Source organism: Marmota flaviventris, chromosome 9 (genome assembly GCF_047511675.1).
Source record: "Marmota flaviventris isolate mMarFla1 chromosome 9, mMarFla1.hap1, whole genome shotgun sequence".
Lineage (NCBI taxonomy): Eukaryota > Metazoa > Chordata > Mammalia > Rodentia > Sciuridae > Marmota > Marmota flaviventris.
The window spans coordinates 41756399-41766442 of NC_092506.1; the positions used below are offsets into that span (position 1 = coordinate 41756399).

The 10044-nt window shown below is 34.0% G+C and overlaps 1 non-coding gene across 1 annotated transcript; it reads left to right on the forward strand.

The window, feature by feature from the left end:
* The first annotated feature begins 7185 nt into the window (after positions 1-7185).
* Trnaa-cgc (transfer RNA alanine (anticodon CGC)) lies at positions 7186-7258 on the forward strand. The gene has a single exon. It is a non-coding gene; the product is annotated as a tRNA-Ala (tRNA).
* The last annotated feature ends 2786 nt before the right edge of the window (positions 7259-10044 follow it).

The window sequence follows — 10044 nt, forward strand, 5'->3', positions numbered from 1 at the left end:
TTTTCTATAGATAAAAACAATTCCTAACCATATAGTTCAGGAAGATAAGATGAGGATGAGGGAAATGATGACCTGAATTTATAATCACAATTTAAGTTTTTCTGGGAAATGTAGATTTGGACATTTGATTCTTTTTCATATGCAGTTTATTTTTTTTATTTACAAGGTAATACTCTCATCAAAATAGTAAATGATGGGAAAGCATCATGAGAAAAGTCAAACTTATTCAAATAACCAAGAAAAGTCACATCAACATTTGTTATCGCAGCATAATCAAACCTACCCTGACTGACATAAACATACTACACTATATGTATATGATATACTATTATAAATACTTTGTATGTAACAAGCTGGAGTTGTATATGAAAAAACATTAATTGACCTCAAACATATAATAATGAATAGAAGATAGATGGGTGAAATTGTATGAGTTGGATAGAAGTATAAAATTATAGGAAATATGATTTATTTAAATTGAAAACTACACAAAAACAACCCAATATAGGTTTTCCTAAAATGCATCAGTTAAATATAATACAGTGTCCATGGGAGAAAGGTGACTCTCACCTTATTTATGGTTTTAATTCATAAGAAGAAATTGGTGATAAAGGAAAACATAATTCAGCCTTTGAAATTAAAACTTATTCTAAGGATTAATTAGGAGATCAGACACAGTTTTTATCATCTATAAAATTAAGGAAATAATAAATATAAACTTCTCAAGGGTACTTGGATTCTTAAATGATTTAATGCGTGAAAGCATTTGGTCATATTTATTAGTAAGTTTAAGGGATCTGGACAAAATTAAAAAGGCCAACAAATACCTACAGCAGTTCTGGAAGCAGAAAATGTACAAGAGGCAATACTTGAAGAAATAATATTTGAGAGATTTTAAAAAAAAGATAATTACACATACTTTGAGAACCATGCTCAATATTTAAGAAGATAAAAGTATGCAATTTAGGTACATAATCGTAAAATTTCAGAAACCAAAGGCCATGAGAAAAATAATAGTAAAGCAAAATAGGAAAGGCTGATTATCTACTAATGAACAAAATTTTTATTTTCTTTAATAAAAATTAATGCCAAGGATACAGAAACAATGCCTTTGGGAAATTACCCAACTAGAACATAAAGCCCAGCTGAACACTCTGCTCAAGAATAATGGTCAACTAAGGGCATATGCAGATACAGACAGACCTTCCATCTGCAGATCAGAGCTGACAAGGACCAAGGATTTCCAGTACCCTCTTGATGTGTGTGTGTGTGTGTGTGTGTGTTTTCCTGAAAACATGATGTACTGGTTTTATTGTTCACTTGTTTCTCCCCCGCCAATTCCCAAAGAATCATTTGGTATTATTACTTTACCATATTGATTCATTTAAAAAATTCTGCTGACTTCAGTACATTTCTCTCCAGGCAAGTGATTTTGTCAGCTACCTTTTAAGATCAATGAAATATAAAAAGGGAAAAGGATGGACTTCTTCTTCATGAACACCTCTAGTTCTCACGGTCTGTCACTATTCAATGTCAATGACTTGATCACTTATCTGCATCTTCAGCCTCACCTCTTTCATCTCCTTTCTTGCTTGTTATGTTCAGTTACATGGCCTTCCCAGTTAAGTCCTTTCTTCCTACAGTGCTCTGCCTACTGCCTAGCATAGTTGATTTAAATTTATTTCTGATCTCCTTGCCATTCAGCTTTCAGCTTACCTCCTGAGAGAGGTAAGCCTTGTTCACCCTCACTGGAATAGCCCCTCAATACTCTTTCAGTTATGTGACCTATCTTTTCATTTAATCACCATGACTCACCTTTTCTATTTGCTTATCCTTCTGTCTGTAAAACATGGAATAGTAACAGGCACATAGTAAGAGCTCAATAATTATTTGTTGAGTATGTGAATTAATGGATAAGCAAATTGCTATACAGATCTGGGATTAATATATCTTGATTTCTAATATATAAATAACTTCACAATCAGTATCTTATTTAGAACATATAACAATCCATAGGAAAACAAACAATGAAAATATAATGGATAAAAGCCACCCTAATTGGCAGAGTGATTATCACCATGTTGCTGAAGAGGAAAACTAAGAGAACAGTTAAATGATTTATTAAGATCACAAACTGGTAATGATGAAGCTCGTGTTAGGAAAAGATGCCCACATATAATTGCTGAACTCTATGAATATGTTCCTTTAGATGGAAACAGGGACTGGCAGTGTGATTAAGGTTAAGGACCTGGAGATGCAGAGGTAATCCTGTATGATCTGTGTGGCACTAATCACTAATGTGATTAGTCACATTAGTCTTTAAATCTGTAGAATAGAGGCTAGGGTCCAGGGAGAGGGAGGAGAGGAGGGAAAGGGAAAATAACTGGGGAATAATATTGGCCACACTATATTGTTATGTTGTGTGTATGTACAAATATGTAACAATGAATTCCACTATTATGTACTACTATAATGCACCAATAAAAAAATATGGGGATAAAAGAACACTTTCCAGTGGAGGTCAGGGTCAGAAGTTATGTGAATGAAATCATGGCCATAGAGACACAAAAGTAGTGACTCTGAGGATGAAGGAAGGGGGTTTCCTCACAAGAAATAAAACAGGCTCTAAAAGCTGAAAAAGGCCAGTAATTGGATCCTTCCTAGAATCTCCAGAACAGACACAACACTACTGGCAAATTACTTCAAGTCCAGTAAGACCTGTCTCAGACTTGAAATTTATGTAGTCTTAAGCCCTTCAATTTATGTTGTTATAGCAACAATAGGAAACTAATACAGGACTGAGACTAGAACCAATATCACCTGACTCTGCTGGATGTTGCATCATTTTTAGCCACTCAAAATTTTCCTGAACTCAATATCAAAAAGAATTAGTACTCACTGAACATTGTGATGAAAGGAAAATCTCTACTAAATTGGAAAAATGGAAGTATACATATATAACATTTTTGGGGATAGAGTCTTTAAACAATCATCTTTTTTTATGAAAAAAGATAACCATATCATGAAATAGGGGTACTTAGAGTATCTAAGGAAAAGGTAAGAAAACTTAGCGGTGTGGTTTTAACAAGTTTTATTTGAACCCATTTGTCACTCTCATTATATTTATATTAATGGGAAAGAACTCTGTCCTGGTTATAATCTATGTCATAATACACAACATTTTTCTAGAGAACAATTCAATGCAAGTGAATAACTCTGTCTCTCCGTGTTTCCGATTATTCTTGCATTTTAATGTAACAACTAGAAGATGAACTAGGGCAATACGTTAAAAAAAGAGAGAGAGAGAGAGAGAATAAAACAAAGGGAAGATCAAAGCATTCAAATAGGTGTTTTGGCCAAAATGAAGGGCTAAACCCTGTTTGTGGGTTACCATAGTCAAACAAAACTTTCAACATGATTTAACAGGATTTTTTAAGTGAATATACTAATAAAAAAGTCTTTAAGATATATGCAAATCAAATCATGTTTACTATGACATTGATTCATGGAATGAAATAACATTTAGAAGAGATATAACTATTAATGAATAAATGAAAATTTATTTAAATCCTCAAAATCAAGTATATTGCAAAAAATCTGGATGTATAATTACATTAAAATTATGGTTCACTTCTGCATAGTGAAAACAAGAAACACAAGTTCCTTTGGCATTATTTACATATGTAGAATTTGTGTTTGAAATTTTTAAAAATATTTCAGGACAAACAACGTGTATATACAAGTTAATATCAATGTAAATCTTAGTGTTCTTAGGTAAGATTTTAAAAACCCATTGAACATGTGTACAATTAGTATCTGCAGTGTCCTAATCATGAATCTATATTCCCATTTGTGATGTTTTTAGTACACAACAATAGTATTATCAAGGTCCACATGAAAAGGTTTATTAATTAGCATAATGGAGGTTAGAAATATCTTTTCATTGGAGAGGGAAATGATGCTGAAAATCACCAGCAATAAAAATGGCATGTTTGTTAAAGCTGGATGAACTTGTATATTTATACTAAAACTAGCTTTAAATATTTTTCCACTTTTAATAGAACAGTGATAAACTGCACTTCATTTATTTATTCCACAGTGCCTGTATCCTCTTATGAGTTATTAAGTCTGACACTACACTGTGCTTTGTCATTACAGAAATGAATTAATCATGGTTACTGTATTTACGGAACTCATTTCTCAATAAAGCAAATATTTGGGGAAAAATATCAGAGTACCCTGCCTTGATAGTGGATTACCCCCAAAATTAAATCTTATAAAAATAAGGTTCATTGTTGTAAGTTTACTGAATATGTCTTCACAGAGCTAACCTTCTTTATATTCCAGGATTCTGTCACACCGGCAGTTTGATGTCAGCAAGTGGTATTCATCTGGTCCCAATTGAATAAAGATGGAGACAGTTATGATATTGTGGTTTATCTGGTACTGTCAGTGGCTAAGGAGGCTAATAGTTAGCTTGGGTGAGAAGATCATTTAATTCACAAGTCAAGGGTGGGTAGACTCAAGGAGTACAAGAGACTTGGCCATCCAGAATTTATCTCTGCACTGCTTCCCAAGATGGGGTTGCCTGCATGACCTCTTCCAAAAATCCTGTCCCTTTCTCCATGCCATGGTGCAATTGTAGCTTACCTCCTGCTCCATTAATAAGAATAGTAAGCAGGTGGAAGAGCTAACTACTAACCAGGTGATATCCAGTTTCTTCTTATTCTGGGATTTCACTGAAATTCAGTGTAGTATATATACTGCAACAGGAATACATAAATGGTTACATGAAAACATAATTCCATAAAGGTGTGACTCACTAACTCTGTCTGGAAAATTGGAAACCTACACAGTGAGACTGTATTTGATTTTGGGTATACTAGTCAGAAGATGGGAGAATGCAGAAGGAAAGCTTAAGCAAAAAGAACATTATACAAAGGCTAAAATAGAGATGAAGAACAGACTGCTGGGAGAAGAAATGTGATTGTGTGTTTTGAAGGAGTATTTAAAGTGGTAAAGATAGCTTGAAGCTACATTGTTTGGAAGGATGCTATATATTAACATGGTCTTTTGTCTGTGGAGAGCAATATGTTATTCTGTGCAGTTTGGTGTGGGGATGCTGAGTTGGGTGAAAGGCTGGGAGCATGTATTCTAAGACAAAGACTACAAGAACCTGGATTAAGCTGAGTGTACTGCATGTTAATAAGGGCTGTCAGTTTTAGAATAATCAAACAAAAATAAAACCTGAATGCACAGTTAAATATAAACTGCAAGTAAACAATGGGAAATATTTTAGTGCAAGTATGTTCCATTGCAACATTTGGGGCACACTTATAATTCTTGATTGCCATACTCCCATTTCCCAATTCCCAACTCTGTGGTACCCTTGAAAACACATAGCCTTTCAAGTAAAAGTGAAAACTGGCAGTCTAGCAGTCACTGGTGGAAAAGAGTGGGTTTGAATGTGTTTTGTCAGTGACTCAGGAAGGTATCGGCATGGATCAGGAGCTCATTTTTCACAAGTCAAGGGTGGGAGAATCAAGGAGCACAAGAGACTTGGACATCCATCATTTACCCCTGCACTGCTTACCAAGATGGTGTTCCCAAAATGGAAAGAATGGGTTCCTAAACACCTTTGTCTTCAGAAAATTTTCATTATTTAATTTCTCTTGCAGCTCCATCGAAAGCCTCATCCACCATGCTTGTCTTTATTTCACCTAATTCAGAGACCATTCAGACACGAATGCCAGATCCTTAATGCTTTTGTTGAAAATAATCACAGTTTATTATTTAATATCACAGCTCCTGAGATGACAATGCTAATTTAGGGAAATAAGAGACAGACCAAAAAGTTAAAAAAAATTTTGGAAAATGAAATTTTTTTAGAAGATTTGAAAAATTCCACATTTTTCCTAGGGATTTACAAGCTCAGAACATGTTCCCAGCTGTGGGTATGTCTAGAAAACACCTGAGAAGACCCTGGTCACTAACCTCTAACTCACATTGAGTCTCTTTACAAGCTGGAAATGAGGGTGAAGGCAAAGTCATAAACTGCTAGAAAATTGAAGGTATGTACACACACACACACACACACACACACACACACACACACCACTTTAATAATAAAAGTGACTCAGCTATTTAAGAATATCTGTCTAAGTATTAGCTGACTTCTAAGTTAAATGAGCAGGGACTTCAATGGTTTCATGGAGCAAAGAATAGAAAAGGGCAAATTGTTTAGGAAAGTTGCTAAAGAAGCAACAATGATGAAAAAAAAATTAGAAAAACACCATGAGTAAAAAAGGATAACCAACCTAGGTTCCCTTCAACAGATGAATGGATAAAGAAAATATGGCATATATACACAATGGAATATTACTCAGCCTTAAAGAAGAATGAAATTATGGCATTTTCAGGTAAATGGATGGAGCTGGAGAATACCAAAAAACCAAAGGTTGAATGTTTTCTCTGATATGCAGAGGCTAATTCACAATGAGGTGGTGGGAAGTCAGGGAAAAATAAAGGTACTTTGGATTTGGCAGAGGGGAGAGAAGAGAGAGGATGGGGTATGGAGGTAGGAAAGATAGTAGAATGAATCAAGCATTATTACCCTATATGCATATATGACTGTACAACCATTGTGATTCTACATCATGCACAACCAGAAGAATGAGAAGTTATACTCCATTTATATATGATGTCAAAATGCATCCAACTGTTATGTATAACTAATTAGAACATTTTTTTAAAAAAGAGGATATCTAATTTCCAGCGTTTCCATATAATATTCTTCAAAATGTTAATAGAAAAAGTTGGTAACAATGCACAAATGTGGAACAATAAGAACAAAACCTTTCAAATTTGCAATTATAAATATGTCCAAAGAAAACATTCAACATGTTTCAAGAACTAATGGAAGGTCTGAGAATAATGTCTTGCTAAATGGAGAAAGTTTTAATAATATGGAAAAGCAACGAATAGCAATATTGTAGTTTATAAAAAAAATAACTGAAGTAAAAATTTCACTAGAAATGTTCAAAATTTCACTACAGGATTAGACTCACCAGAACAATTAGTAAATTTAAAGACAGGTCACTTGAGATTATTCATTTCGAATAACAGATTTTTAAAAAAATGAGTGAAGATGAGCACAATCCTTAAGATTAGTGGAAAATAGGGGCTGGGGATATAGCTCAGTTGGTAGAGTGCTTGCCTCGCATGCACAAGGCCCTGGGTTCAATCCCCAGCACCACCAAAAAAAATAGTGGAAAATAAATAAGCACACTAATATATGTATAATAGTGTTATAGAAAGAAATAATAAATGGCAAAAAAATGGCTGAAAACTTCCAAATTTAAATGAGAATTCTTAGTTCAAACAATGAAGGAGACCAACAAACTCTAAATAAAATAAAGTCAAAGAGGGTCTACCTAAAGTCATCAGAGTCCAATTATTGGAAAACAAAGACAAAAGGGAAAAACAACAAGACAAAAACAACCCATCAGATATAAAGGAATCTCAATAAGACTGTTGACTTTTTATCAACAGAAGGTAGTGGGATAACATATATAAAGTACTAAAAGTGGCACACTATAAACCAAGAATTCCATATCCAGAAAAAAAGATTTTTAAAATATTAAAGAGAAATCAAGTCATTCCCACATAAATAAAAATTGAGAATAATCATTGTTATCATATCTCCCCAATAAGAGATACTAAAGTGGGTCATCAAACTGAAATAAAAAGATTGCAGACAATAACTTAAGTTCACATGAAGAAATAAACAGCACCATTCAGGGCAACCCATATAAGAGAACTGGGAGCAGAAGGCAAAGTAACAGGAATTCTTTTATATAGATTTTTTCAAAAAGTTGACCATATGTTAAGAAATATGGAGCAATAAAAAAAATGACAAACTGCACATCTTTTTTAGATCTAGTCCTAAGAAACAAGAAGAAAAATGATTGTCATTGGATTGTGATTATATGGATGCAGAACAGCTGGGTAAATGGGTAAATGGCTTGTGCCTGGTCATACAGAAAGCCCAGAGCAAGGTTCAGACTAAAATCCAGGTTGCTTGTCTCCCTTTGGTTCAGAGTCCAGGTTTGATTCCAGTAACGTGTACTGTTTCTCTTCCTTCAGATTCTAAAGACAATGACCAACTTTGTTATTTGCTATTTTGTCTTTGCCTCTGGTGATGAGTGCTTTCTTTAATCACATACAGTCTGTGATTAATTTGCATAGTATAGTCTAATATAAAATAATTGGGCAGTCTCTGCAAAGGTAAGTAAAATGTTTTTAGAGAAAATAAACTTCAAAAAATATTTATTTAAATTTATTTTCCCTCTCTACTTGTTTAAAAAACAATTAATGCATAACTTATATGCTATTAAAAAGTAATTGAGGGGGCTGTGATTGTAGTTCAGTGGTAGAGCACTTGCCTAGCATGTGTAAGGTACTGAGTTTGATCCTCAGCACCACATAAAAATAAGTGAATAAAATGAAGGTATTTGGTCCATCTACAACTAAATTTTTTTTAAAAAAAAGTCATTGAGTTTAATACATTTTGACAAGTTTACTATGGTCACCTACAGAGTCAGATGAACCCTCACTCAAAATTTGGTTTGGATATTGACATAGACATCAAGAGGATATGAAATAGTCTATTATTTACCTACGTTACTTTAGTTCTCTGGAAACAAGTATGAAATGGTTTGAGAGAGAGGCTGAGGATTTTTGTTTGTTTGTTTGTTTGTTTTTTTGTGATTCCACATGGGAACAAAATCTTGTGTGGTTAGGATTTGCTGCCTCCTCTTTGGAGAAATCACCTGACTTTTTTTTTTAATCATTTTGCCCAGATAGGGGGCAAAGCTTCTGTGGGGTTAAGATTTAAAAAGACAATAGTCAAATATCAAAAATGGAGCCAGGCTCCTCATTACACTTACATATCATACAGTCAACTTGCAAAATATTTTATCACTCAGAAATTCCCTTCATGCCTCTTTCCTGTCAATCTCTACCTCCCACCCAAAGCCCACTATTCATATTTCAGTTGCCAAAGATTAACTTTATTTGCTCAAGAATTTCTTATAAATAGTATCACATGACATGTGTGTTCATATGTCTGGTTTCTTTTGCTCAACGTACTGCTTTTTAAAAAATAAACTTTATTCTTCAGGACAGCTTTAGATTTATAGAAACCTAACAAAGACAGTACAAAGAGTAACATAAACTACACCATGAGTTTTACTTATTAGTATCTTATATCTGGATGGTGCATTTGTTTCAATTAATGAACCAATATTAATATTTTATTGTTAATGAAGGTATATACATATTATATATCCAGTGGTCCTTCTTTAGTTTGTCTATTTCAGGATTCCATCCAGGAAACTACATTTTATTTAATTGTCACGTCTCCTGTTTCTTTAGATTTCTCCTGGCTGTGACAGTTTTGTAAACTTTCCTTGGTTTTGATGATATGGAAAATTTTGAGGTGTACTAAACAGCTGTTTTGTAGAATTTCCTTCTGTTGGAATTCATTCGGTGGTTTCTCATGATTAGATTGGAATCAGTGAACTGTGACCAACATGACTTATTGCTGCTGATGATGATCAAGATCATCTGGCAGAGACAAAGTTTGTGTTTACTCCTCTGTAAACTTATTCCTCTCCTCCTCCTCTCTCCATATTGTACTCTTTGGAAAAAGGTCATGATAAGCAGTCTACATAAGAGGTGGTAGTTACATTCTACCTCAGGCTTAAGTATTCCTTAATTCTTTGCCACCAGGCAGCTTTTATTATGAACTTTTCGATTTTCAGTTTCCCCTCTCCAAAGATCATTCTTAAAACACCTTACAAACCTTCATCCAAGAAGCAGACAGACAGACTTTAAAAGTAATTGGTTACAACTACCCTCTGAGAATAAAGTATTTTCTACAATGTGAATTATTTCCTAGTCTCTAGTCAAAAATATTCCAGAAAGTGATTATTTGGGGGGAGGGTATGAGAGATTGAACTCAGGGGCACTTGAACTCTGAGC